This window comes from Mauremys mutica, chromosome 2 (genome assembly GCF_020497125.1).
Source record: "Mauremys mutica isolate MM-2020 ecotype Southern chromosome 2, ASM2049712v1, whole genome shotgun sequence".
NCBI lineage: Eukaryota > Metazoa > Chordata > Testudines > Geoemydidae > Mauremys > Mauremys mutica.
The window spans coordinates 114,163,703-114,186,410 of record NC_059073.1 but is presented as its reverse complement, the minus strand read 5'-3'; the positions used below and the strand labels follow the sequence as shown (position 1 = coordinate 114,186,410).

At 43.1% G+C, this 22,708-nt stretch overlaps 1 protein-coding gene across 8 annotated transcripts in view; it reads left to right on the top strand.

Moving 5' to 3' along the window:
• The window catches only part of ATXN1 (ataxin 1), a 291,406-nt gene that overhangs the window by 159,148 nt on the left and 109,550 nt on the right, over positions 1–22,708 (top strand). For all 8 annotated transcript variants that reach the window (XM_045008279.1, XM_045008280.1, XM_045008285.1 and 5 more), the window contains one exon: positions 21,877–22,000. The gene's annotated coding sequence lies outside the window, so the exon portion shown is untranslated. The remainder of the gene's footprint in view (positions 1–21,876; positions 22,001–22,708) is intronic.

The following is a 22,708-nucleotide window of genomic DNA, read 5'->3' as shown; positions in this document are numbered from 1 at the left end:
TGTAACATAGAGAGGGATTTTCTTATTTCTGTTTGTCAGATGTTTTTATTCTTCTGGGTTTTTTTGTTCAGTTTATGGCAAATTGCCATTCTACAAAGAAAATAGAAAAATGACCACCACTACTAGATTTCTCCTACGTCTCAAACGTGTCCCAGTACAAGTTTATTATTGTATGATGTGGGTTATGTGTATTATATGGGTCTGATCTGTATGGTCTATAGCTGGACTAGATTGTGACCTCGTTGGGACAGGCACCATATCCTACTATTTGTATAGCATCAAGCACTCTTGTCAGTACACAGTAATGTAATCAATTTAACAAGGTTACTACTAGGTTTTTGGCCACTTCTCATAGTCACATGCTTTTGTACAACCTATAGCAGACTTAAGTGTGCCCCATTATGGATATATGTAATCCTGAACTGGTCCAAGTAATTTTTGCCGTTGAAAATCAAGACTTTCTAAAGATTGAACTCTGTTAGGAACTAACTCGACGTTCTTGGTTGTAGCATAATTGTGATTGCAACCCATGCCTTGTGTTTGCAGGTCTGCACGTAATTCCTGCCTGTTTGTGGTGGTGGCACTAGAATCAGTTTGATAATCAAAGGGCATTTCATGCATTGCATGTGAAAATGTATGATGGGATGAGAAGTGGCTTGGCAGCCATATGTCCTGCATTTCATCAGCCAGGTGATGTAGATTAGCTCTTACATAACAGTATTTCCAAGGCATGTAGCCACCCACCTGACTTGCAGTGGAAGAACATTCAAAAGTTTTGATAGTAATTTAATGAGTGGAGTGCTGCCAAAACAATATACATGCCTCTGTTGAGGTATGTACTCACAAGGTGTTAAAATACTACACCGGGATGCAGTACTCATCAGCTGAGAAGCATAGCTTGGGGTTCAGCAAACAAACAGCTGAAACTTCCCAGAAGACCCTAGTCTGGCAAGAGAGGATGGTGGTAATATATTATGCCTCTCCTTTGAAGATATTCAAGGGACTGTAAAAATCTTTAAAAGGGAAAGTAACCTTTGTTACTTAAAAAGAAAACATAGGAAATATACTATGACAATGTTTTGAGAGCATCATCAGCCATTTCTGCTTATGGAAGCAGAGATAAATAATAAAAATATGTTTTATTGGTTGCATTTTTTCCAAGTGAGTACAATAGAAATACAGCAATCAGGCTTGGTGAATTGGTGCCCAGAATACAGTGACGATTTACCAAGTGCAGGAGTGACTCATCTTCTCAACTATCTAATATTATATTATAGCATAATCTCAGTTCTTTGTCTGTCGATAAAATTGGTTTTGCTGAGTGTGCAGTTAGCATTGGCTCCCTTAGGCCCATAACAGGTCAGTTTCAGACTGCTGGTGTAGAGAATAGTGAAATGTAAGTCTAATGTAGACCGTTAGCTTCAGTTTTGCAAGCACCAAGACTTTGCTTTATCAGCATATGTGGTATCTAGGTTTACATTTACGTCCACGGTAAATTCTTGTGTTTATTGCAGGAGGGGAAAAAATCAGGAACTCTGTGCAGTATTTAACAATCTGCTTTGATAGCTAGCCAATCCACTTACCCTTGCATGAAACACATGCTACAGTAATTCTTTCCTTTGTTAACTCTTTGATGCTGGGAAGTAGAAATGACTCACATGACCTGAAAATAGCAAATGCAAAATTAGCAAGAACTTCAGGCTCACATTGTCTCAAAAGAGTAAAGGAACATGTATTGTAGTGATTAGATCCTGTTACTTGCTGATTTATCATGACTGACAAATGATGTCTTTGACCAGATCCAACACCCACTGAAATCAATGGAGGGTCTTTCAATGGGAGTTAGATCAGGCCCTTGCTTATTAGTCAAAACTGTTGGTATGGTACGTATTGCTCCACTCTCTTCCATGTGACACCTGAGTTGAGTTTCTAGTGCTGTTTTCTCACTCCTTGGCCTGTCTGGGTGTGACCCTAAGCACCCTTGTATTCACACCCTACATACTACTGTAGTAATCTTTGTACAAAATATGCCTTGTGAAGTATAATTTCAAAATGAATAACTCACTGATCGTTCATATTCTTGCATTATGTATGTATGTGGGGTGTATTAAGGGTTATGGATGTATACTGGAATTATGACTAAGTGTTTTTAAACCAGGCATGCCGCGGGGGGGAGTTTGTAAACTGGTCTACCTTAGGTAAAAGAATGTGTATTTGATTCTCTGACCAGCCCTATCTTCAGGTAAAGGCCATGAAGGTCCATTTTTACATATTAGCTAAACAAAGCTATCAAGCCAACAAGTTGGGGAGGAGACAGCATGACATCTACACCCAGCAGGAGAGAGAAGCTTGGTCTGGGTTTTACTTTTCAAAGAATACATTGCAAAGGTTTGGTGGTCTATCAAGACTGGGGAAGGGGAGTTGGGTGGCTGAACCTCAAATGTTAAACAATTGAATCAATTGATTGTATGCAATATTACTGTATTATAAAAATGTATAGAGCAAAATCTGAAAGCTGACAACCTAGTGGTTAATATCACTGTGACATGTATGTATTAATACTAGATGAGGAATTATTGAAACTTAATGATATTTATGCTTTAACGTCTGTGGCCAAAGAGGGAGAAACAGGTTCCCTCCCAGGCAGGAGAAAAGGCAGCTATTTACCTGTCTCTTATGTAAATTAAGCATGGTGGAATCAAAACAATGGAAGCCCTATGTGCATACATGGCGATGGGAAGCTCGCAGGAAGGGAAAAACAGGTCATCCTGCCTCTTGAAACAAAGTAATTGAATTTAGGAAGATATAAGCAAAGACGGAAATCATCTTTGGCATCCATCACTAGACAGACACAAGGGGCCAGGGCTCTTGCAAGATGAGGAACATGGTTCCTTCAACCAAGCAGTGGGGTTTGAAGTCTCTGGAAACTGAATATAGGTGAGAAACCTGCTTAGGCAAAGATCTTTCACCTAGGAAGACAAGAGAAGCCAGCACCTTGTACTTTTGTAGAAGTTCCTGAGTGAGGGAAAGTCAGCCATGGCTGGGCGAGAGACACCGTCTTGAAAAAAGTCTGTACCTGGCTAGATTAAGTTTTAGACTTTTAGATGCATGTTTTCACTTTTATTTGCCTGTAATTCTTTCTAATATTATTCCTTTTACTTGGCATTATTTCACCTGTCCTGTTGTTAATATATCTGTTTTATTTTTACTATAAACCAACTCAGTGGTGTGTTTAAACGGAATCGTAAGTTTACTCTGGTTAAGTTAATAAGCTGCAATGTGATTTTTTTGTGTGTCTCTAGAGGAACATACGAATCTCCTTATTTCTCTGATCTGTCCAGAAGAGGGTTGCACGTTGCAGAGCACATGGTCTGGGGAAATTTGGGACTGGGAGTGTGTTGGGGGTTACCTTGCTGGTTGTAACCCAGGCTGGTAGAGACCAGGGAGTGTGATTGGTGTGTTGCTGGCAGGCTGCTGGGGTCAGACTTGTTGGACCAGGATTGCAGTTATACACAGACACTCAGGGTGTGACCTGCATGCTTGTTGCTGACTGCGAACGTCTTAGGCAGAGAGTTTCAGCAGCAAAGTATTGTAAGGCTCCAAGGTTTGCAGGGCAAATGGTGACACAACCCCTCACTGGTCTGAATTGCACCCTGAACCCTGTGACACTGGGGCTGGGAGTATTGAGTACAACGTGCCTTACCAGAGCCCCTTCTTGCTGATCCTGTCATCCTTGCCTGAAAAAGGTGGCCATGATGTAGAAAAGGGTGAGAGTGTGGTTTAAAGCTGAGACTGCAGGAAGTGTCTCAGGGTATCAAGAAGGATGTGCAGTAAAGATCACCTCTTCTTACTTCCTGTGAACAAAAACAACCAGTGCCAACCACTATCCCATATTTGATACACTGAGTGAAGGGTGGGTGGGACTTCCTTTTGAAAATACTGTACTATTGTTTACTGCCTCCGGAGAGTTCCAACCATGAATGTTGGTCCCAGGAAGAGAGTGCCCTCCAAACACTCCTACGTCTCCTCTCAGCCAGAGAAATGTGAATCTGGGATTGGATATGAAAAAGACATCAGCCTAAACTGAAACCTTGAACCTGACTAGCCAAAACTTTTGTGATTCTTACAATATGAAGCTGAGTGAACACTTGGCCAGTGGTTCACATTGATATTATCGGCTGACCAGTATGTTATGTCTGCAGACCTCCATAATGAGGGGTGGTTGGAATCTACATCTGAATTTTAAGGTGTGAGCCTTTCTCTAATTTCAGCCTGGATCTCCCATGTGGCATGTGAATTGATTATTTTCCATCTCCCAAAATATTTAGCAATAAATAGTTATTCCTAACATTTTGAACAATTGTATACTGAGTCTCCTTGAAACTAACCTTTCTTTCACCACTAAACTGATCTGATCTTCTTTGAGGTTTGTATTTACAAAGGGAAATGGAAGTAGGTGTACTTTTCCCCATGCCTGTAAGTGTGAAAGGAATATGACTCCTAGCCATCTTAAAACCAGACCCTCTTAAGTGCTGGGTGCTCCCTGCAAGGTGCTCTGCTCTCCTGGCTCCAGTTGTCATTGAGCATCTTTCCGGATTGGATCCTGTGAGAGAGAAGGAGAGCTGACATGTTGGCTTGTCAGTAAACTAACCTTTATGGCAATAACAGGGATAGTGCTCTGAGTTCAACTCTCAGAGGCACTGAGCACCACCCGGGAGGTGCTGAATGCCCTCAACTCTTATGGAAATAAATGAAAGTGGAGGGTCAGGCTTTCTTTTTTGACTGGATGCAGCAGGCAGGAGGAGTCAGCTTACTCCATTTCCTTAGCCAGGTGATACAAAGAGTGTCTCAAACTCATTCTAAAATACAATTAAAGCAGGATGGCTTGTAGCTGGAGTTTGTGTGTGTTGAGGCCATGAGATTGCTGATTTGTTTTAATGTTGCTTGCTGCTTTTTTTGAATCTGAGATAAAAGTGTATCATTATTTTTAGCTTATAACAAAGAAAAACACATTTTCTCTTAAATGTCTTGATATAAAGTAATTTGAACTAAATTTCTTCACAAATCATTTCTAAGAGATTGGCTGTCAAGTGTAATAAAAAAAAAAGGCTGCACTTTCTTAGGGGCCCAACGAGAGACTGCAAATTTAGATTGATTCTCAGCCTGAAATGTGGTTGAAGATGTCAGTTTTTAAACAGCACTTTGAGAAGTAGTTAGCTTAAAAGTGTAGCAATTCAAAGCACACAGGGAATGATTTTGAAGTGTAGTCTTGAAACACAGGTAAGAAAGTTGACAGATTCGCTACAATTAGAAGTGAGGCAAGCACTACTCCCACCTCTGAAAACTTTCCCATCTAACTGTTTCTTCTGCTGGCTTAGAAAACCTCAAGCACAACTTTGAATGGTAACTTAACATACTTATACTCAACTTCATGGAGAGACAGAGCAGGGAGGGCTGCCAACGCTGTCTGTGTTTCATGGGAGTATTTTTTTTAAATATACTTTGTTTTCTAAAAAAGCTGTTTTTTGGGGTTTTTTTGTGAGGCAAAATGAGGTTTAGTATTTTCACAAGGCCTGTTTTGTTAGGAAACCACTCCTTTTGCTTTCAGACTGACTGCTAATTGCCTCTTGGTCAATGACATTTTCCATGAATTGCTACATTCTACCAGGATTGTGCTACAACTTCACATTGCTCATTGTATATGTGGCCTCTCCCTGCACCTCTTGCTGATGGCAGCACTTAAGTCAAAGATATGATGTTGTTGGGAGGCTCTGATTATTTTCCATCTGATAAAGGTCCTCAAATTTGCTGGAACTGTGTATTCTAGGCCAGGGGTAGGCAACCTTTCAGAAGTGCTGTGCCGAGTCTTCATTTATTCACTTTAATTTAAGGTTTCGCGTGCCTGTAATGTATTTTAATGTTTTTAGAAGGTCTCTCTCTACAAGTCTATAATATATAACTAAACTAGTGTTGTATTGTAAAATTAAACAAGGTTTTCTAAATGTTTAAGAAGATTCATTTAAAATTAAATTAAAATGTTGATCTTACGCCGCTGGCCCGCTCAGCCCACTGCTGGTCTGGGGTTCTGTTCACCTAGGCCGGCAGTGGGCTGAGCAGGGCCTGCGGTTAGGACCCTGGCCAGGGCCGGCTCCAGACCCCAGCGCGCCAAGTGTGTGCTTGGGGCGGCGTGCCGCGGGAGGGCGGCAGGCAGCTCCGGTGGACCTCCTGCAGGCGTGCCTGCGGAGGGTCCTCTGGTCCCGCGGCTCCGGTGGACCTCCCGCAGGCGTGCCTGCGGAGGGTCCACTGGTCCCGTGGCTTCAGTGGAGCATCTGCAGGCGTGCCTGCGGGAGGTCCATTGGAGCCGCGGGACCAGCAGACCCTCCGCAGGCACGTCTGCAGGAGGTCCACCGGAGCCGTGGGACCGGCGACCGCCAGAGCGCCCCCTGCGGCGTGCCGCCCTGCTTGGGGCGGCGCAATTTCTAGAGCTGCCCCTGACCCTGGCTGGCAAGGGTCTGGCAGCCAGAACCCCAAACCGGCAGTAGGCTGTGCGGGGCCAGCAGTCGGGACCCCAGACCGGCAGTGGACTGAGCGGCTCAGCACACTGCTGCTGAGAGGTTCCATCAGCTGGCTCCTGCCAGCCGGGATCCCAGCTGCCGGACCAGCTCAGCCCACTGCCGGTCTGGGGTCCCAGCCCTGTCCACATACAGTGGGTACCTACCTTCTCCCTGATTCTGGCCCATTCTCTTCCTCTCTCTGCACTGAGCTGAGAATGGGAGTGCACTGAGCATAGGGCTAGGGGTGAAGGGTCTGGCCAGGAGCTAGAATGAGGGAGGAGGCTGAGGGTTAGGTCCAACTTGCATGACATCTTTTCATTATGTTGTAACAAAATTAGGGGATAACTGTGTCGTAAGTGGGTCTTCTATTCGATGACAATGTAGTGTTAGTTGGAAAGTGTTTTCATGCTGAACCACTGCACCCTTCTAGCTATCACAGTGTTTGAAAGCCGCTGTAGCTAGCAAGGCTTTGCTATCTGTTTTGGGAAGTTCTCCTCAGTTGTTTTTCAAATGCTTGCTCATGTCCCTTCCAAAATAGGTGTGTGCTCGCCCCAAGCACTGCCATTGGAAAGTTTTCCCCTCAGTGGTATCCGTCAGGTTGGCTCCAGTGCCCCCTGGAGTCATTCGCTCATAGCACTAGTATAAAGGGGCCTGCCAATCCGCTGCCCCCTCAGTTCCTTCTTACCGTCTGTGACAGTCTCTGAAACTTCAGTTCATCCTTGCATTTTCCTGCAAGTACCTCTGTCAGTGGACTTTATTCTATTCCCTGTAGATTGCTATTTGTAGAGGTTAAGTTTCAGTTAGTTTGTTAGTAAGTTAGTTAGATTTGTGGACCCTGGCACCATGGCATGCCTCGGTCCCCTGGGTTTAAGCCATGTGTGTCGTGCCATAAGCCAATGCTTGTTAGTGACCCCATTTCCAGCCTCCTCAAGTGTCTGGGGGAGGCCCATGTGCAGGAGCGCTGCAGAATCTGCAAAGGGTTCAGGCCCCACACTAAGAAAGACAGGGACACCAGGTTTAAGTTCCTCCTCATGGAAGCAGTACTTTGTCCTTCCTTGGAGCCAAGCCATGCCAACTCGGTACTGAGTGCTTTGGCCTCAGTAAGAAGTGCCCTGGCTTCTCTTCGAGAGACGCAACACCGTTCTGCTTCTCCAGCGCCAAGGAAGGATGTTTCTTCGGCTTCTCGGGACTCCTGGCACTGATGGTTATCCCCAATGCCAAAGAAGAGCACTCCTCGGAGGGACTTTGGCACCGCTCTCCATCGCCGGTGCCGAGAGAGAAGCAGAAGAAGACTGACTGAGGGTGATCCCCAACCCCAAGGTCAATTGGACACAGAGACACTGGCAGAGTGCGACCTGTGTCAGGCCACTCGGAGACGCCAGCTGTTTGCTCTATGTAATTGAAGGAAGGGCTCTATTGAATCCAGCACATTAGGACTCTCCACCAAGAGAGGGCCATCAGACAACTACCCAGGCATTACTAACCACACCAGAGGTATCTGAGGCAGTGAGGGAGTTGTTGCTCCCGGTACTGCCATCCCCTGCCATTTGGGAGCCGTCAGCGGTGGCACTGGAGGCAAGAGCCCCCACTGCACCGAGACTCCAGGTGCTGTCAAAAGGGAAACTGTCCATGATGGCACAGCAGCGGTCTTCTCCTTTCTGGCACTGCTCACTGGCACTGATCAGCACAGCTCCACCATGGTCACCAGGAAGCATCTTCTCAGAGGCGGAGTCGGACGCCTCCCGCAGGAGCTGACACTGCTCCAGCTGGCATTACTGGATGGCTGACATGAGTCAGGGCAATCCACCAATGGCCTGGCCACCAGCACAGTGGCAGATGCCACTACAACGGCCATTTTGGAACCTCTGAGCTTTTCCACCAGTCCAGACCTCACAGTCCAGGAGCTCCTACTTCATTGTATCAGAGTCTTCAGCTCCCCTGCCCCCTTCCACCTTCTTTGGAACAGGGACTGGGTTCCAGTACCAAACCTGGTACAGAATCTCAAGATCCAGCACAACAAGCCCCATCTGGTGCTGAGGGTGAGGAACAGAGCACCTGGCCTGTACAGGCTGCTTCTTCCTCCTCTCTTGATAAGGTGGTGATGGTGGGAACAAGTATAGCACCCTTCCAGGATGATTATAGGGCATACCAGGAGCTCCTCAAAAGGGTAGTGAAAAACCTGGGGATCCAGATAGGGGAGATTAGAGTTCTCCCAGGACATTGTTGTGGCATCAGGCCCATGATGACTGGCCTTGCCCTTGAATGAGGCCATTTTGGACCCCATCAAGGCCTTATTGACATACCCCATCAGACCTGCAACCAATGGCGAATAGGGTGGAGAAAAAGTATTTTGTTTGTTTATGCCATCCTCCCCTGGGCTCACTGTTGGTATCGGCAGCCCATGAGTGAGAGTGGCAAGGTCAGAAAAGTCAAACTCCCAAGGCCAGAGATGTAAAAAAAAAATTAGAACTTTTTGGCAGAAAGGTCTACTCAACTGGCGGCCTCTAGATCAGCATTGCAAACCAGCAAGTGCTCCTGAGCTGTTATGATTTTAATTCTTAGAACTTCATGGCAAAATTCAAGGAGGTATTGCCACAGGAGTCCAGGAGTGAATTCTCAGCCCTAATTGAGGAGGGAGAATTGATGGCAGGGGCATCCCTACAGGCAGCCTTGGATGCAGTGGACCCTGCCACCCGATCCATGGCTTCGGCTGTGGTTATGAGGAGAAGCTCTTGGCTTTAGTCCTTGGGCTCACCCTAATGAGGGGCAGCAGACTTTACAGGACCTCCCCTTTGAGGGTACAGAGCAAACAGATGCCAAACTGCACAGCCTGAAGCACTCGAGCCACCCTGAAGTCCCTAGGGCTACATACACCGGCTTCTTCTAAGAAGCACTATAAGCCCAAACTGGCTGCTCACTTCTATCCACAGTCTTGACAAGACTATAGTAAGTACGTGCAGGAATTCCATTCTCGAGTTCCCAGCCATCAATGTCTCTTGTCACGAATGTGTAGGCGATAGGATGGTGTGGGGCTCACTTGGGGACCCTCAGAACCCAGGGCTTCTGTTCTCAGGAAGAGCTCTTGCTACACATCAACAACAGGAAACTCAGAATGGTTTGCCTAGCCTGCCAAATGTTCTAACCCCACTTGGATGGCAAGTGCATGTTGATTCTTACAGACAACACAACAGTGATGTTTTATATAAACAGGCAGGGTGGAGCACACTCCTCTCAACTGTGCCAGGAAGCTCTTTGTTTGTGGGTATTCTGCATAGCCCAGTCAATCTACCTCAAAGACTCCTATCTCCTGGGGTCACAAAACAAACTAGCAGATCACCCCAGCAGATCCTTCTCCAACCATCACGAGTGGTCCATCTGTCCAGATGTTGTGAAAGGCATCTTCCAGAAGTGTGGGACTCCACAGATAGATCTGTTCACAACAAAGCAGAACAGGAAGTGTCTCCAGTTCTGCTCCTTTCTCGGTCATAGCCCAGAGTCACTCAGAGACACCTTTGTCCTCCCATGGATGGGCCATCTCTTCTATGTGTTCCCTCCCATCCCTCTCATACACAAGGTTCTGCTAAAGGTCAGAAGGGATGTGTCTTATCCTGATAGCCTCGGCCTGGCCACGTCAGCACTGGTTCACCACTCTCCTAGACCTCTCGGTGGAAACGCCAATCTGCTTACCTTTGTTTCCAGTCCAATCTTGAGTCCCTTCATCTCACGGACTGAATCTTGCAGAACTAGCTTGCTCTGGGCCTGTTTGTGAGGTGCCTTTAGGGAGCAGAAAACCATCCACTAGAGCCACTTACCTGGCAAAGTGGAAAAGATTCTCCAGTGTGGTCCACGCAGAAGGGTATTTCACCCACACAGTCAACACTACTTTTCATTCTAGATTACTTGCTCCACTTGAAACAGCAAGTCCTAATGATATCATCAATTAGGGTCCAACTAGCTGCAATCTCGGCTTTTCACCGACGCGGGTTTCGGCCAAGCAGTATTACAATCAGCATGCCAGTGACCTCCAAACCTTCACCTGCACAACTGCTTGGGAGTCACCTACTTTGGAATGAACATGAGCAAGGACTTGAAGAAGAACAAACAGTTACTGACCTTCTACAACTGTTGTTCTTTGAGATGTGTTGCTCATGTCCATTCCAACTCTCCTCCCCATCCCCCTTGCCTGCCTCTCTGTTGGCGTTAGTTGGCAAGAAGGAGCTGAGGGGGCGGCAGGCCCCTTTATACCGGCGCTATGAGCATGTGACTCCAGAGGGCACTGGAACCGAGTCCAACCTGGCAGACACCGTTGACAGAACAACTTTCTGGTGGGAGTGCTACTTTGGAATGGGCATGAGCAACACATCTCAAAGAACAACAGTTACGGAAGGTCAGTTCCCTTTCTTTCAAAAGCCACTGGACCAGATTCTCCCCTGCATCTCTGCTTGGTGCAATGGAATGGGAGGAAGGAGAACATCAGGGAGCTGGTTACGACTACCTGTTCCAGTAAGCCAATTTACTCCATCCCCCTGCACCTCGCCTGGGGTCTGCTCTGACTTATACCACTGATGTATAGTCTTTACACCAGTGGAATAGAACAGAACTGTGCCACACGCTTCCCAGCCCCCTGAGCAGTGAAAAGGGCCTGGAGCAAAAACAATAATCCAGCTCATTATATGTTAAGATATAACTAAATCGTAAGGCTTCAGAAGGGCAGTGCGGTCTAGTAGATAAACACAGGACTGTGAGAGATTGTAACTCCTCTGTTCTAACCCCACCTCTCACTGTATGACTTTGGGCAAGTCAATTATCCTCTCTCCGGTGTATCCCCCTTGGGGTAATGGACATGATTAATAATATTTAATTTGCTTCACAGGGGTTTTAAGGATTGAGTGGTTGGATAATGTTTTTACAGTGTTTGTAATATGTAAACCACTACATGAGGGCTAAGTATTATTGCTGTTTAATTTTATTGAGGGTTAAACCTGGGTGATGTGCCCACAAGAACTTTTGCTGCCTACGAACTAGAAGACCAAGCAGCAAGCTTGTTTGGCAGCATAGATAATGAGCAAAAACAGGAGCTCAATTACTGCAATCCTATATGCTTTCTAACTTTTACCACGGCAAATTTCCCATGCAAGCACAGGCAGTCAGTCAAAATATCAAGTTTGGATTGGGTATTTTAATATGCTTAAATTTCACTATATAAAAAGGCAAATCCAGTTTAATTAAATAAAACTCAAATCACAGGAGGGTGCAGCACTGTTTTAAGGGGAGGTTTCTTTGGATACTGAAAATTAATAAAAACTAAGTACAGCCTTCCTAAAGGGAACATAGTTAAATATTTAAGTTGATGATTTTTCAGCGGGGACAGATTGTCAACTGTTTGTGGAAAGTTGTATGCACAATTCATGTTATTGCTAATGAGGGTTGCACATTGCCAGCACAGCAGATTAAAACCCCAAGGGAAATGGCTTAAATTAGGCTTGGTACCCTAGGCAGCTGGGGGCAGAAAAAATGCAGCGTAAGTGTGTGGGTTTGTTTTTTTTTCCTTTCTGAATATACAGTGTGAGTCAGTGTCAGGCTGAAGAGTTTCTGTGTTAGGGTGGCTGAAAATTGACGAGGGAAAGTCTTTCCCAGTTTAGTCTAATTTAGCATGAAATAGGGGGATTTCCAATGGTGAAGTTATTCTAAATGCGATCACACTCAGCTGCCTCCAGAATCCACCCATGCTATACTTGCACATTTTATGCCTATATTGCCTGTTAATCCTTATTCATTGTTACTAAGTGCTAAATGCAAAGTTTTTGTTCTGATTAATGCTGTAGACAATAGCATGTCTGAAAAAAGAATCTTAAGATAACAAGGGACAACTTCTGCCTTCAAAAAATTACATGCAACTCCTGTTTAAGTAAGGTTGTCAATTTTGGTTGGATGTATTCCTGGAAGTTTCATCACATGACAGTCTTTAATTAAAAGATTAATCTTTAATTCCTGGAGACTCCAGGACACTCCTGGAGGGTTAGCAACTATATGTTGAAGTCATTGGGCATTGTACCCTTGCTAAATGAGAGCAGAATTTGGCCCTCAGTTTCCATAGGTGCATTTACCAGGAGTGCTTTTTGAGAGCATTTATGGTCTCTGAGGGCTTGATCCCAAAGCTCATTGAAGTCGATAAGAGTTTTTCCAGTAACGTTAGTGAGCTTTGGATCAGGCCAAATTCTACGTTCTGTACATGTATCCCATTGCATTTCTGGGCATGATTTAACCCGGGAGCTCTCAAACTGGAGGTTATTACGAGGGGGTTGAGACCTATCAGCCATGCACAGGGCTGTAGCCTGAGCCCCACCAGCCCAGCTCCACCCTCAACCCTGCGCCAGCATTTAAAATAGTGTTTAAATTAAAAACATATTTGTTTATATTTAAAAGGGGGGGGGAGTCGCACTCAGAGGCTTGCTGTGTGAAAGAGGTCGTCAATACTAAAGGTTGGAGAACCTCTGATTTAACCCTTGGTTTTCTTTTGAGCTTATTCCTTCCCAAATCTGGGAATTGTCATGAGTACTTATTCAAACACAGAGCGATACCCTAGGCCTCTGAACCAACAAGATATTCAGTAGAATATAGGTAGTATTTCTGAAAATAAAAATCTGTGTAAGGAAATGAAGGACATTATTTACACCAATATTTGCAGTAATACTGTAATAGAGTATATGGTATTTATAGTAGTAATTTACAATGTGTTTATTGAAAATCTATTTTATAATCTGCATGACAAATCCTAGCCTCTTTTGAAGTCAATAGCAAACTCTAATTTATTTTAGTGAGTCTTGTGTTCATCCCTAAATCTTTGTTTTTTAGTGCTGCCATCAGCTTTAACGTGCTGTTCTTTTTTAGGCACTATTAATTATTATTGTTGTTGTTCTTGCAGAGGACCTGTATGGGAGGACTACTGAAATCTGTATTAAAAATAGCATTTCCATATCCTCCCACTCACTGTACTTAGTGCACAAAATGCCTTTTATAAATGCAGACTTTCTGCCTGGCTAGGTAAAAGAAGCTGTCACTTCATTTCCATAACGAAGTCATTCCCAGGAGAATTTCATTGTTTTAGCAATAGAATTTTTGTAAAAAGCCTTTTATTTTGCCTGAGAAAGGTAACAGAAATGAACTTTTGAGTGCTTATTCTACAAAACAATTAAGGAAAGCGCAGTTCTCTCTTCTTGATGTATGGGGATTTGTATGTGTGTGAATGCTCTACACTCTAAAATGAGAATAAAGCCCTAAAATTGAAAGAAGGAAAGAGCAAAAACTATGTTTCTTGTTCAGTAAAGCATCATGCAGCTGCTGCTTCTAATTCTTATCAGCCCTAATTCAGGAAAGCACTTAAGCACTTGCTTAAGTCAGTCTCTATTCTGGGAAAACACTCAGGTATGTTCTTACGTGTCCTACTTGACTAGGGATGATTTCTTGAATTGGGGCAATTGATTTATATAGCTATTGTGCCATACTGATGATATAAGCTCTGCTTAATTCTAAACTCTTTGGAACATGGCCTGTCTTTTTGTTCTGTGTTTCTACACTTCCAAGCACAATGAAGTCCATGACTAGGGCTCCTAGGCATTACTGCAATACAACAGCTAATAATAAATAATTTTAAAAATACCTCTTGGACATTTCTCATTTCTGTCCCAAAGTTGTATGTGTTCCACACAAATGTGACCTCTCCCTTTTTATTGTAAAAAATTATTTACATCAGAAATAAAGAATCATGAAACTAGTGTTCTAGAATGCGTTAGAGTAAGAGAAGTAATCACACAGCGTTTTAAGTTTTCTGTATAAATAACTTTTTGTATCTCTCATTCTGGGTATTTTTAGGGTTGTGTATTTGATTGGTCCAAAAATAATTGGTCTATTGACCGGTTGAATATTATCAAATAATGAGAAAAAGTTCCAGTATTTTAAAGCACTGGTTTATTAGAACACATTGTGTGCCACTTTGGGACACTGGTAGGTCTAGAGGTATGTATCGTGCTTCACTAATAAATTAAAACACGATACACCTGTCTGCATATGAGTATATAAATGATGATAATAATAGGACAACAGGAGAAAACAAGTACTCCTTCAGTAGTCAATATAATTGTTATATGAACAGCTCATAACATTTACAAAAGATTTTTTTTATTAAAGAAATTTAGTGACTCCAGAAATAATTATTTATAGAGTTGTTTGTGACTTCATGATGCGATATCATGACCCACCCAATGGTGAACATGTTTGTGCTGTGATATCACTCACACTGGCATTTGTCTCAAGTGTGGCAATTGTTTTAGCCCTTTGCTTGGTCAGAGCACACAATGAATGAAGTGGCAGAGATCCCCTGTTGCATATTTACTGCTTGCAACCACAGGGGTAAATTGCAGAGTCAGCTATAGAGTATTTACAAACACGCGCACACCAGTAGTAATGCTTCAGTTTTAAACACTAGGTTCATAGAAAGGAAAAGCATAATTACACTTCTGGCTTTTGCACCACATTAAGCAACCCACATCAAAAGGTGTTTGCAGTTAATGTTTCAACAGGTAATCTCTGGATTAAAAGTCAACTGATGTTCCTGTTATTTAGTGTTCAGTGTTGAAATTGAAATCTCTGCTGTAAACAGAGTAGTCTTATTAATTCTGAAAAAAAGTAGTCAATAGTGCCTTTGTTTTCCAATACACTCATTCAGGTTGTATCAGAATTATGATAGTTGTAGCTACAGTGGAAGTAGGGAGGAGATTAAAGTGTAGGGTTGCATTTTTATATATAGGTTTGGTAAAAGAGGGCGGTGAATGGACATCAGCTAGACTGATGATACTGGTAATATTACCTTATGGGAATGTCAACCTTGGAGTTCTAGTGACCCATCCACTTTTTAAGAGCCACACATTCCAGGAGTTCTAAATCTATAGTCTATGAGAAAATGTCTGCATGTTTATTAAAGACCTACCTTTTGAATTGATTATCATCCATAAAAAAAATTACAAGTCTGCTGTAGCTGTTCAAATATGCAGTAGGCTCATTGTGTCGGAGAAAAACTCAGTTCTCGCTTTTTGTTTGGGTGCAGCAAAATCAAATACTTTATTATTTCTCCAGTAATTACAATGGAGGGAGAGAGTGCCATAGGACACAGGGTCACCCCAGTCCCGGACAGGTCTCTCAACTGGTAAACAATTACAGCAAGCTTTATACCTTTGTTACAGACAATTTCTAGCAATAATACAGACGGTAAAAAGCAACAAATACATTTTGTTTATACATAAGCCTTTCTGCTATCTTATTTGTCTCACTCCTAAGAAAAGCAAGCCTGCATATTTGGTTAGACTGTTGCAAGGTCGTAATAACTTTGTACACAGTTCTTGTCCTCTCGCCTCGCACTATCCTTGCTTCTACAAGTCTCACGTCATTAGGGTTACAGTATGGCCTGACTCTTGCTAACTGACTAACATGCATTAAAATCCCCTTCAAATCCTTGTTAATTATTTCCTGGCTTCCACAATTGTCTCAGCTCCTGGTTGCACCTACATTTTTGCATAATAGATTTCACAAAAGAAAAAAAATCTTTGTTATATCGCAGAAGCTTCCAGAGTTATTTTTATTGCTGCTATCTGTCCTGCATTACTGGCCATGAGCCTGAATTGCAAAAGACCATTTGCATTCCCTTTCCAATTCATTCTGCTCAGTAGATCTGTAGGGATGACTGTGTTTAAAAACATCCATGGAATAAAGTAGTTTTTATGGAAAACTTTTGTGTGAGAATGAAGAAACATTACACACCAAATGAAGTGCAGAATCCTCCTGGAGGTTCCGCCTCATGAGCCATTTGTGTTATAACATCTATGGAAAATTGGCCAACTGATAGGTCGAAAGGCTAATATTGGGTGTTTATAAAGTGTGTGTGACTTATATGATACACACACACACACACTATATATAATGTATGTGTGTGTGTGTGAAAACACTGAATATATTGGGTTGGTATCCCTGTCCTCCTATCCTTTGTATGTTGTCTGTCAGGTAGGGCTACGATTTTGTCATGCAGATTTTTAGTCAATTTTATGGCAGAGGTGCAGGGAAGGGAGGAACCATAGTCACAGAAAGGCCATGGCCTGGGGTTTTTTGGGAAGGGTTGGTACATAAGCCCACCCTGCACTCACCCCGCAGTGACTGTTCCTGTCCTGCAGGGCTGAGCCTGGCTCCTCGCTCTGGACATTGCAACCCCCTGCAGTAGGTTGCAATGCCAGTCAAGTTTGGCCTGTCCACCCCCATGTCTCCATCTACAGAGGGGCAGATGCATCAAACCTGAGTGGCGTTGCGACCCCATGCAGTAGGCTGCAGCACCAATCAAATTTGGCCCATCTGCCCCTCTGTAGTTGGAGACTTTATTTAAAAAAAACAAAACAGATTCATTATTACTGTGAACACTGCGACCTTCGTGCCAGAATCCATACTTTAATAACGAAGAATAATAGTACTATTTATAATTTGTATTCGGGTAGTGCCTAGAATTAGGGTCGTGTTGTGCTAGGCACTGTATGAACACAGAGTATCAGATGGTCCCTCCCCAGAACAGCTTACAACCTAAATAAGAGTGTCAAATATTAATCAACAGAGGACATACAAACGCAGTGCTAAAAGGTACAAAACATGGCAGCCATTTGCTTTGTTTTGATATTCTAGTTCCTCCAAACTGTCTTTCTGTTGCCCTACCCTCTGAACAGGGGCCCCAGCCAAACCGGTATCATCATTGCTGAACAAAGAGCCCTGCTTTCTATATGGTACCACCAGAGACATCTTCCCTCGACAAAATGAAGCATTAGAATGTTCATGTCTGTTTTTTTACATGCACAGTAAATAGGCATTGAGACAGTATCTCTCCAGGGCCGCCAGGTGCAGACAGGAACAGTAGTTAGATTAGACAGTCAAGTGATAATTCCTGAAACCTCTTCCCCAGGTTCTTTGTGATGAGATTCATTACTTGTAAAATTCAGTGTGTGCAATTATTTATGAGCGACCTTCTCTTTCTCCCACTGATAGGGTGTTTAGAGCAATGGTAATGCATTTCTGCTGCTGCCCAACTCGTCCTGTGTTACTTGCCTGTGTCCATGCATGGTGCAACAAAAGCAAGTCTGCAGGATGGCTGGGTACCACAGGCAGAGAACCTTTAATTGTGCCCCCAGTGTAGCTGTTAGCATTGGGAAGAGAAAGAGGTGACAGGAAGCATGTTATTGGGTACAAGATGCCCCACGCACTTACAGTTTTATAGTTGGTTGGAGGATGATGGGTGGAGTGGGAATGGAGGTGGGAAGCAGAGGAAGAGCAGCAGAGATAAGATGGAAGATGAAGATACAGAATGCTGCTGTAGATGAAGGCAGTAATGGGACCCATGGCTTTCAGATATCCTTTGGGCCTAAAAACTATCACAAACCTCCAGAAAGTATCTTCCTAGCAGAAGGCCTGAGAATCAGCTTCCCCTTCTCCAAAAGATAATGCTTGCATGGGCTTATTCTGTGCAGAAACCAGGAATATTCATGGGTTCATTTGTGGTATCTTCAGGGAAGCATAATAGGGAGACTGTCTATTACAGCCTGTTAGATAATGTATCTTGTGGAAGACCCAGATACTTCTCTCCTGCAAGTGTGTGCATATGGAGGAAACAGTATTCAGATGTGTGGGGCAGCAAGGCCTAGCAGTTCTCCCATGGCATTAAAGGTGGCCTGTGGCTGCTCTTACTCCTAATACAGGGGATGTGATCTGTGGGGACTGCAGATCAATGTGGCTCAAATTGGAACTTTGTTGGGGAGACTACAGGACTCAGAAGACAGTCTGCATGTCTGTTTTAGGGCCTTTAGGGTGTGCAAAGTGCTGAGGCTAGATTCTCCACTGACTTGCACCTTGCTTAGTCATCTACACCTCTGCAAAGTAGGTGCAAAATTCAACCAAATCAAATGTTTTATACCCGTATTGTGCTCATTTACACAAGGTGAAAAATAGAGGAGAATCAGGCTCCACGCATCCTCAACTTCCAGGGAGAATTGGGACCTCAAAGAGGAAGAAGGCTGCAGTCTGCCTATTTTCTACAAACTACGGTCACTTTACACCGCTCTGGCCTTGAAATGGGTGCAAATGTAATTTTAAGGATTTAAATGTACAATTTTATACTGTCATTTCAATTGTAAAGGGGACTTATTGTAAATAAGAATCAGTTCCAGTAAGTGGAGCCTTTGCACACCTGAATTGTAAATTGTACCGTCTGTAAAATTACCTGTTGAAAATAGTTTACAAGGTGTTTCCTGATGTGACAGATGATACACATTAGGTAGTTGAAATAGCATATGTTCCAGGAAGAGACATTCTCGGTGGGACAGGAGTGAACACTGTCCAAGATTATATCATGTAGAGGGAGAAGAAAGGAGGGAATGAATTACAGTTTTATATAGGTTGAAGGATTAGTTGAGGGATAATAGCGAACAGTGTGTACAACTCAGACAGGAACAATATTATCCTCTCTTAAAAACTTTTATAACTTTACTTATGCTAATCTGTGAATTAGAAAACAAAATTACAGGATGCAAGACAGTAAGAAAAGTGAATGAACAAACTGCAGGAGAGAGAGGCAAAAAGATGCTCTCTTGCTGGCTATCCTTCAAATCAAGTTGAAGAGAATTAACTTTTCTCTTCAAGGGGTTGGAATAAATACAGGATGTTGCATAAGAGCTAATTTCTGATTTTCTGTTTTGCTAATGTAACCGCATTAGTCACTCTCATTGTGATTTTAATTTCTTATTTGGACCCTCATGGGTCCAACTTTAATGTCCAGACATAAACAAAATTTACTTTCCCCTTTCTTTGTTATGGGGTCTTCTAGTCTCTCAATTACAGCACTGCATTCGACATGCTGCCCCCCCCCCACACCTCTTAAGGGCAGGGCTGTGCTATATATTATTATTATTTATTATTTATGACTTGTATGACTGTAGTGCCTAGGAGCCATAAATACAGCTTCCTCAATCGCTTGCAGCTTCTAGTGCAGATGTGACACTAACCATGCTCCGTAACCAAGTTGAAGCCTGGCACATCCAAAACTTTATCCTAGTTGCGGAGCACAGTTATGTTTTATCTATGCTACAAATCGAAGCCATGTTATGATTGTTTCAGAGGACAAATTGCTTGTAGTACAGTACCCTAACTTGGTTTATTTTGCAGTGTAGATGGGTACTCAGATACCTGCCGTACTTCCCATGTAATGTCCCTATGTTCAGAAAAGTAGGCACTCATCTCACAGGCTTTATTATAGATCTCTAGTATTCTTTTGGGCCAGGTTCTGATCTCATTTACCGTCAGACCTCGGTTACTGCACTGTCTTCAGTGGAGTTACTCCAAACTCTGACCAGAATGAATGAGAGCAGACCTTGGTTGTTTGTTACAGAGTGTGAATGGCCCTTATGTGATTATGTGGGAGGTGGTGGAGCCCATTTGGATGCTCCCTGGGCTCATGCATGCCCCACCAACAGCCACTCAGAGTTACGATCCCACTGTATGTTCCACTGAGTGCACAGTGCTGCAGGGAGAAGACAGTTGGGTGTGCATGGCGGTGAACAGGCTGCACCAACTAAAGGATGAAACACTCTGCTATTTGGGAAGGGATTGTGCCTCCCTACCCACATGTTCTCAAGGCAATTTGCGCCATCTAGCCCTTAAGCCTTTAACCATAAAAAAGGTTGGAAACATTCAGAAGCAAATGCACTTTGCTTCATAGAGACAGAGACTAAGCGGGAGTCTGTAACACACACCACAGCCTCTGCAGTATTGCTGCATATTAATTTGCAAACTTGACACCATCAAATTAGGCCTAAATAAAGACTGGGAGTGGCTGGGTCACTATAAAAAATAATTTTCCCTCTGATACTCACAACTTCTTGTCAACTGCTGGGAATGGGCCACATCCACTTTGATTGAATTGGCCTTGTTAGCACTGACCCCCCACTTGGTAAGGCAACTCCCATCTTTTCATGTGCTATATATTTATACCTGCCTACTGTATTTTCCATTCCATGCATCTGATGAAGTGGGTTCTAGCCCACGAAAGCTTATGCCCAAATAAATTTGTTAGTCTCTAAGGTGCCACAAGGACTCCTCATTGTTTTTACTCATACAGACTAACACGACTATCCCTCTGAAACATATTTTCAGTGTTCTCTTTGGGACTGCAGCCTGGTGGTTTTGTTGGACCCAGATAAAAACTTTGAGCCCTGCCTGTGCTTCTTGAGAAATGCAAAATGGCTGTTAGCCTACCAGAAACTACTAGCAAATAAATGTGTCTATCCTACAATCTTCCACTTGTATTCTGTGTGCATAATTTACACTTGGAAAAAGGATTTGGCATGACCTGGGGATGAAACTCTAGTTTGGCACTTAAAATGGCATGTTTTTCATATTCCCCAAACCCATTTATGCAAGTTCTTAAACCTCAGGTATGCATCTCAAGGGTACAGTAGGTCAGAAAAGTTAGTCAGAGTTGGCCTAAGAAGAGATGTTCCTGGTTCGGGTCACATATAAAAAGAAAAAATAATAATAATATCCAAAAATTCAGGTGTGGAAAATACTTATTAAGACAGAAGTACAGCTTTGGTGTGTGTGTTTTTGGTTTTAATACTCCCTAAGTGCTGCTGCACTGTGGCACTTTGTAGTGTGTGTCTGAGTGTTGTTCTTTGTGGGTGGGTCTGGATGACATCCAAGTGGAAAATTTCACAGCACAACAAACATGTGCAGTGTGTTTGCTGCTGGATAGAATATTATGATGTATACATGTGACATATTTCAAATAATGGTCCTGATCCTGCAGAAGCATTGGTGGGTATGGACCCTTACAGCTCCACAGAGTCCCCAGTGATAGAATTCAGTGGAAACATAAAAATCCACCAGTGGGGATCCTATTGGGGCTTAATTTGTGCATATGTTGTACCAAATAATAAACCAGAGTCGTTTTCCCCCCCTCTCATCGTGGTAACAAAAATATCCTAGAATTGTTTTAATTATGAATTAGCTTCAGAATCAGACAGTTTGTGGAGTAACTGTTCTGTGCTGTAATTGTTGGTAACAAGAGGGGCTCTTTACATTCTGGATCAGTGTTTGCACATTCTGTAGTGGATTCTCCTCATCATCAGCTCATTAAAATGCATTTGGTCCAGTGAGCTATAGAAATCAGCTGTTCATTTGTTAGGCAGTTGTCTGGATTCTTTTCTCTCTGTTCCTCACCTGTTTTGTTTTGTTTTTGTTTTTTCAGGTATTTCTTACATTATTTGAAAGAGAGAAGGCCCTGGGAACCTGCAAACAATCAGGCAGTTTCTGAAAAATCTTTATGGTAAAGGATAATCCAGGACTTCCTGTAGAAGAACATAGTGAATGATGTGAGTTAACAACTGCAGTATAGTCATTTGTAATTATGTCCTTTGTATGGATTTAAATATTTTGCTGTTTGGTTGGGTCCCAAGCCCTATGAGGTGTTGAGCACACATTGTAAGTAGCTGAGCATCTGTAACTCCTTTGACATCAAAGGGAGTTATTAGCCCAGACACTGCACTTCATTTTTTTAAATTATGCTATTGAGGCAAAGGCAAGGCACCTAAAGAGTGACGTCGGGTTCCTTTTTCCTCAGAGTGGTGTCATTTAGAGTGCTGCAGTTAGTGACGCTGCTGGCAGTTTGATAGCTCAGTGTATAAATTCTGTTTATTACTTGGCAGATTAAAAAGAAAAAAATTGCTCAGGGCTAAAGTTCATTATCCAAGACCTCAGTTCAGGAGTTACGCACCCACCCACACGTCATTTAAATCATTTGGCCATTATCGTATTAGAGGAACATGAATGTGGGGTGCCTTTCTGAACTTACACTGAAAACTGGAATTAATACAATATTTTGAGCAGGGCATTATATTAGATTTAATGTGATTTTAAAAATAGCTCCTGTATAAATTCTTCTCTCCCCTCACTGCATAAATGTCCATCCACATGAATCAGAGTCATGTTTACATGTGCTTTTCAAGGAGAAGAATAGCCAGGCAGTTAAGGTCCTGCAGTGCAGAACTGCAGAGTCTCAATGCGTAGATGAGACAGTGGTA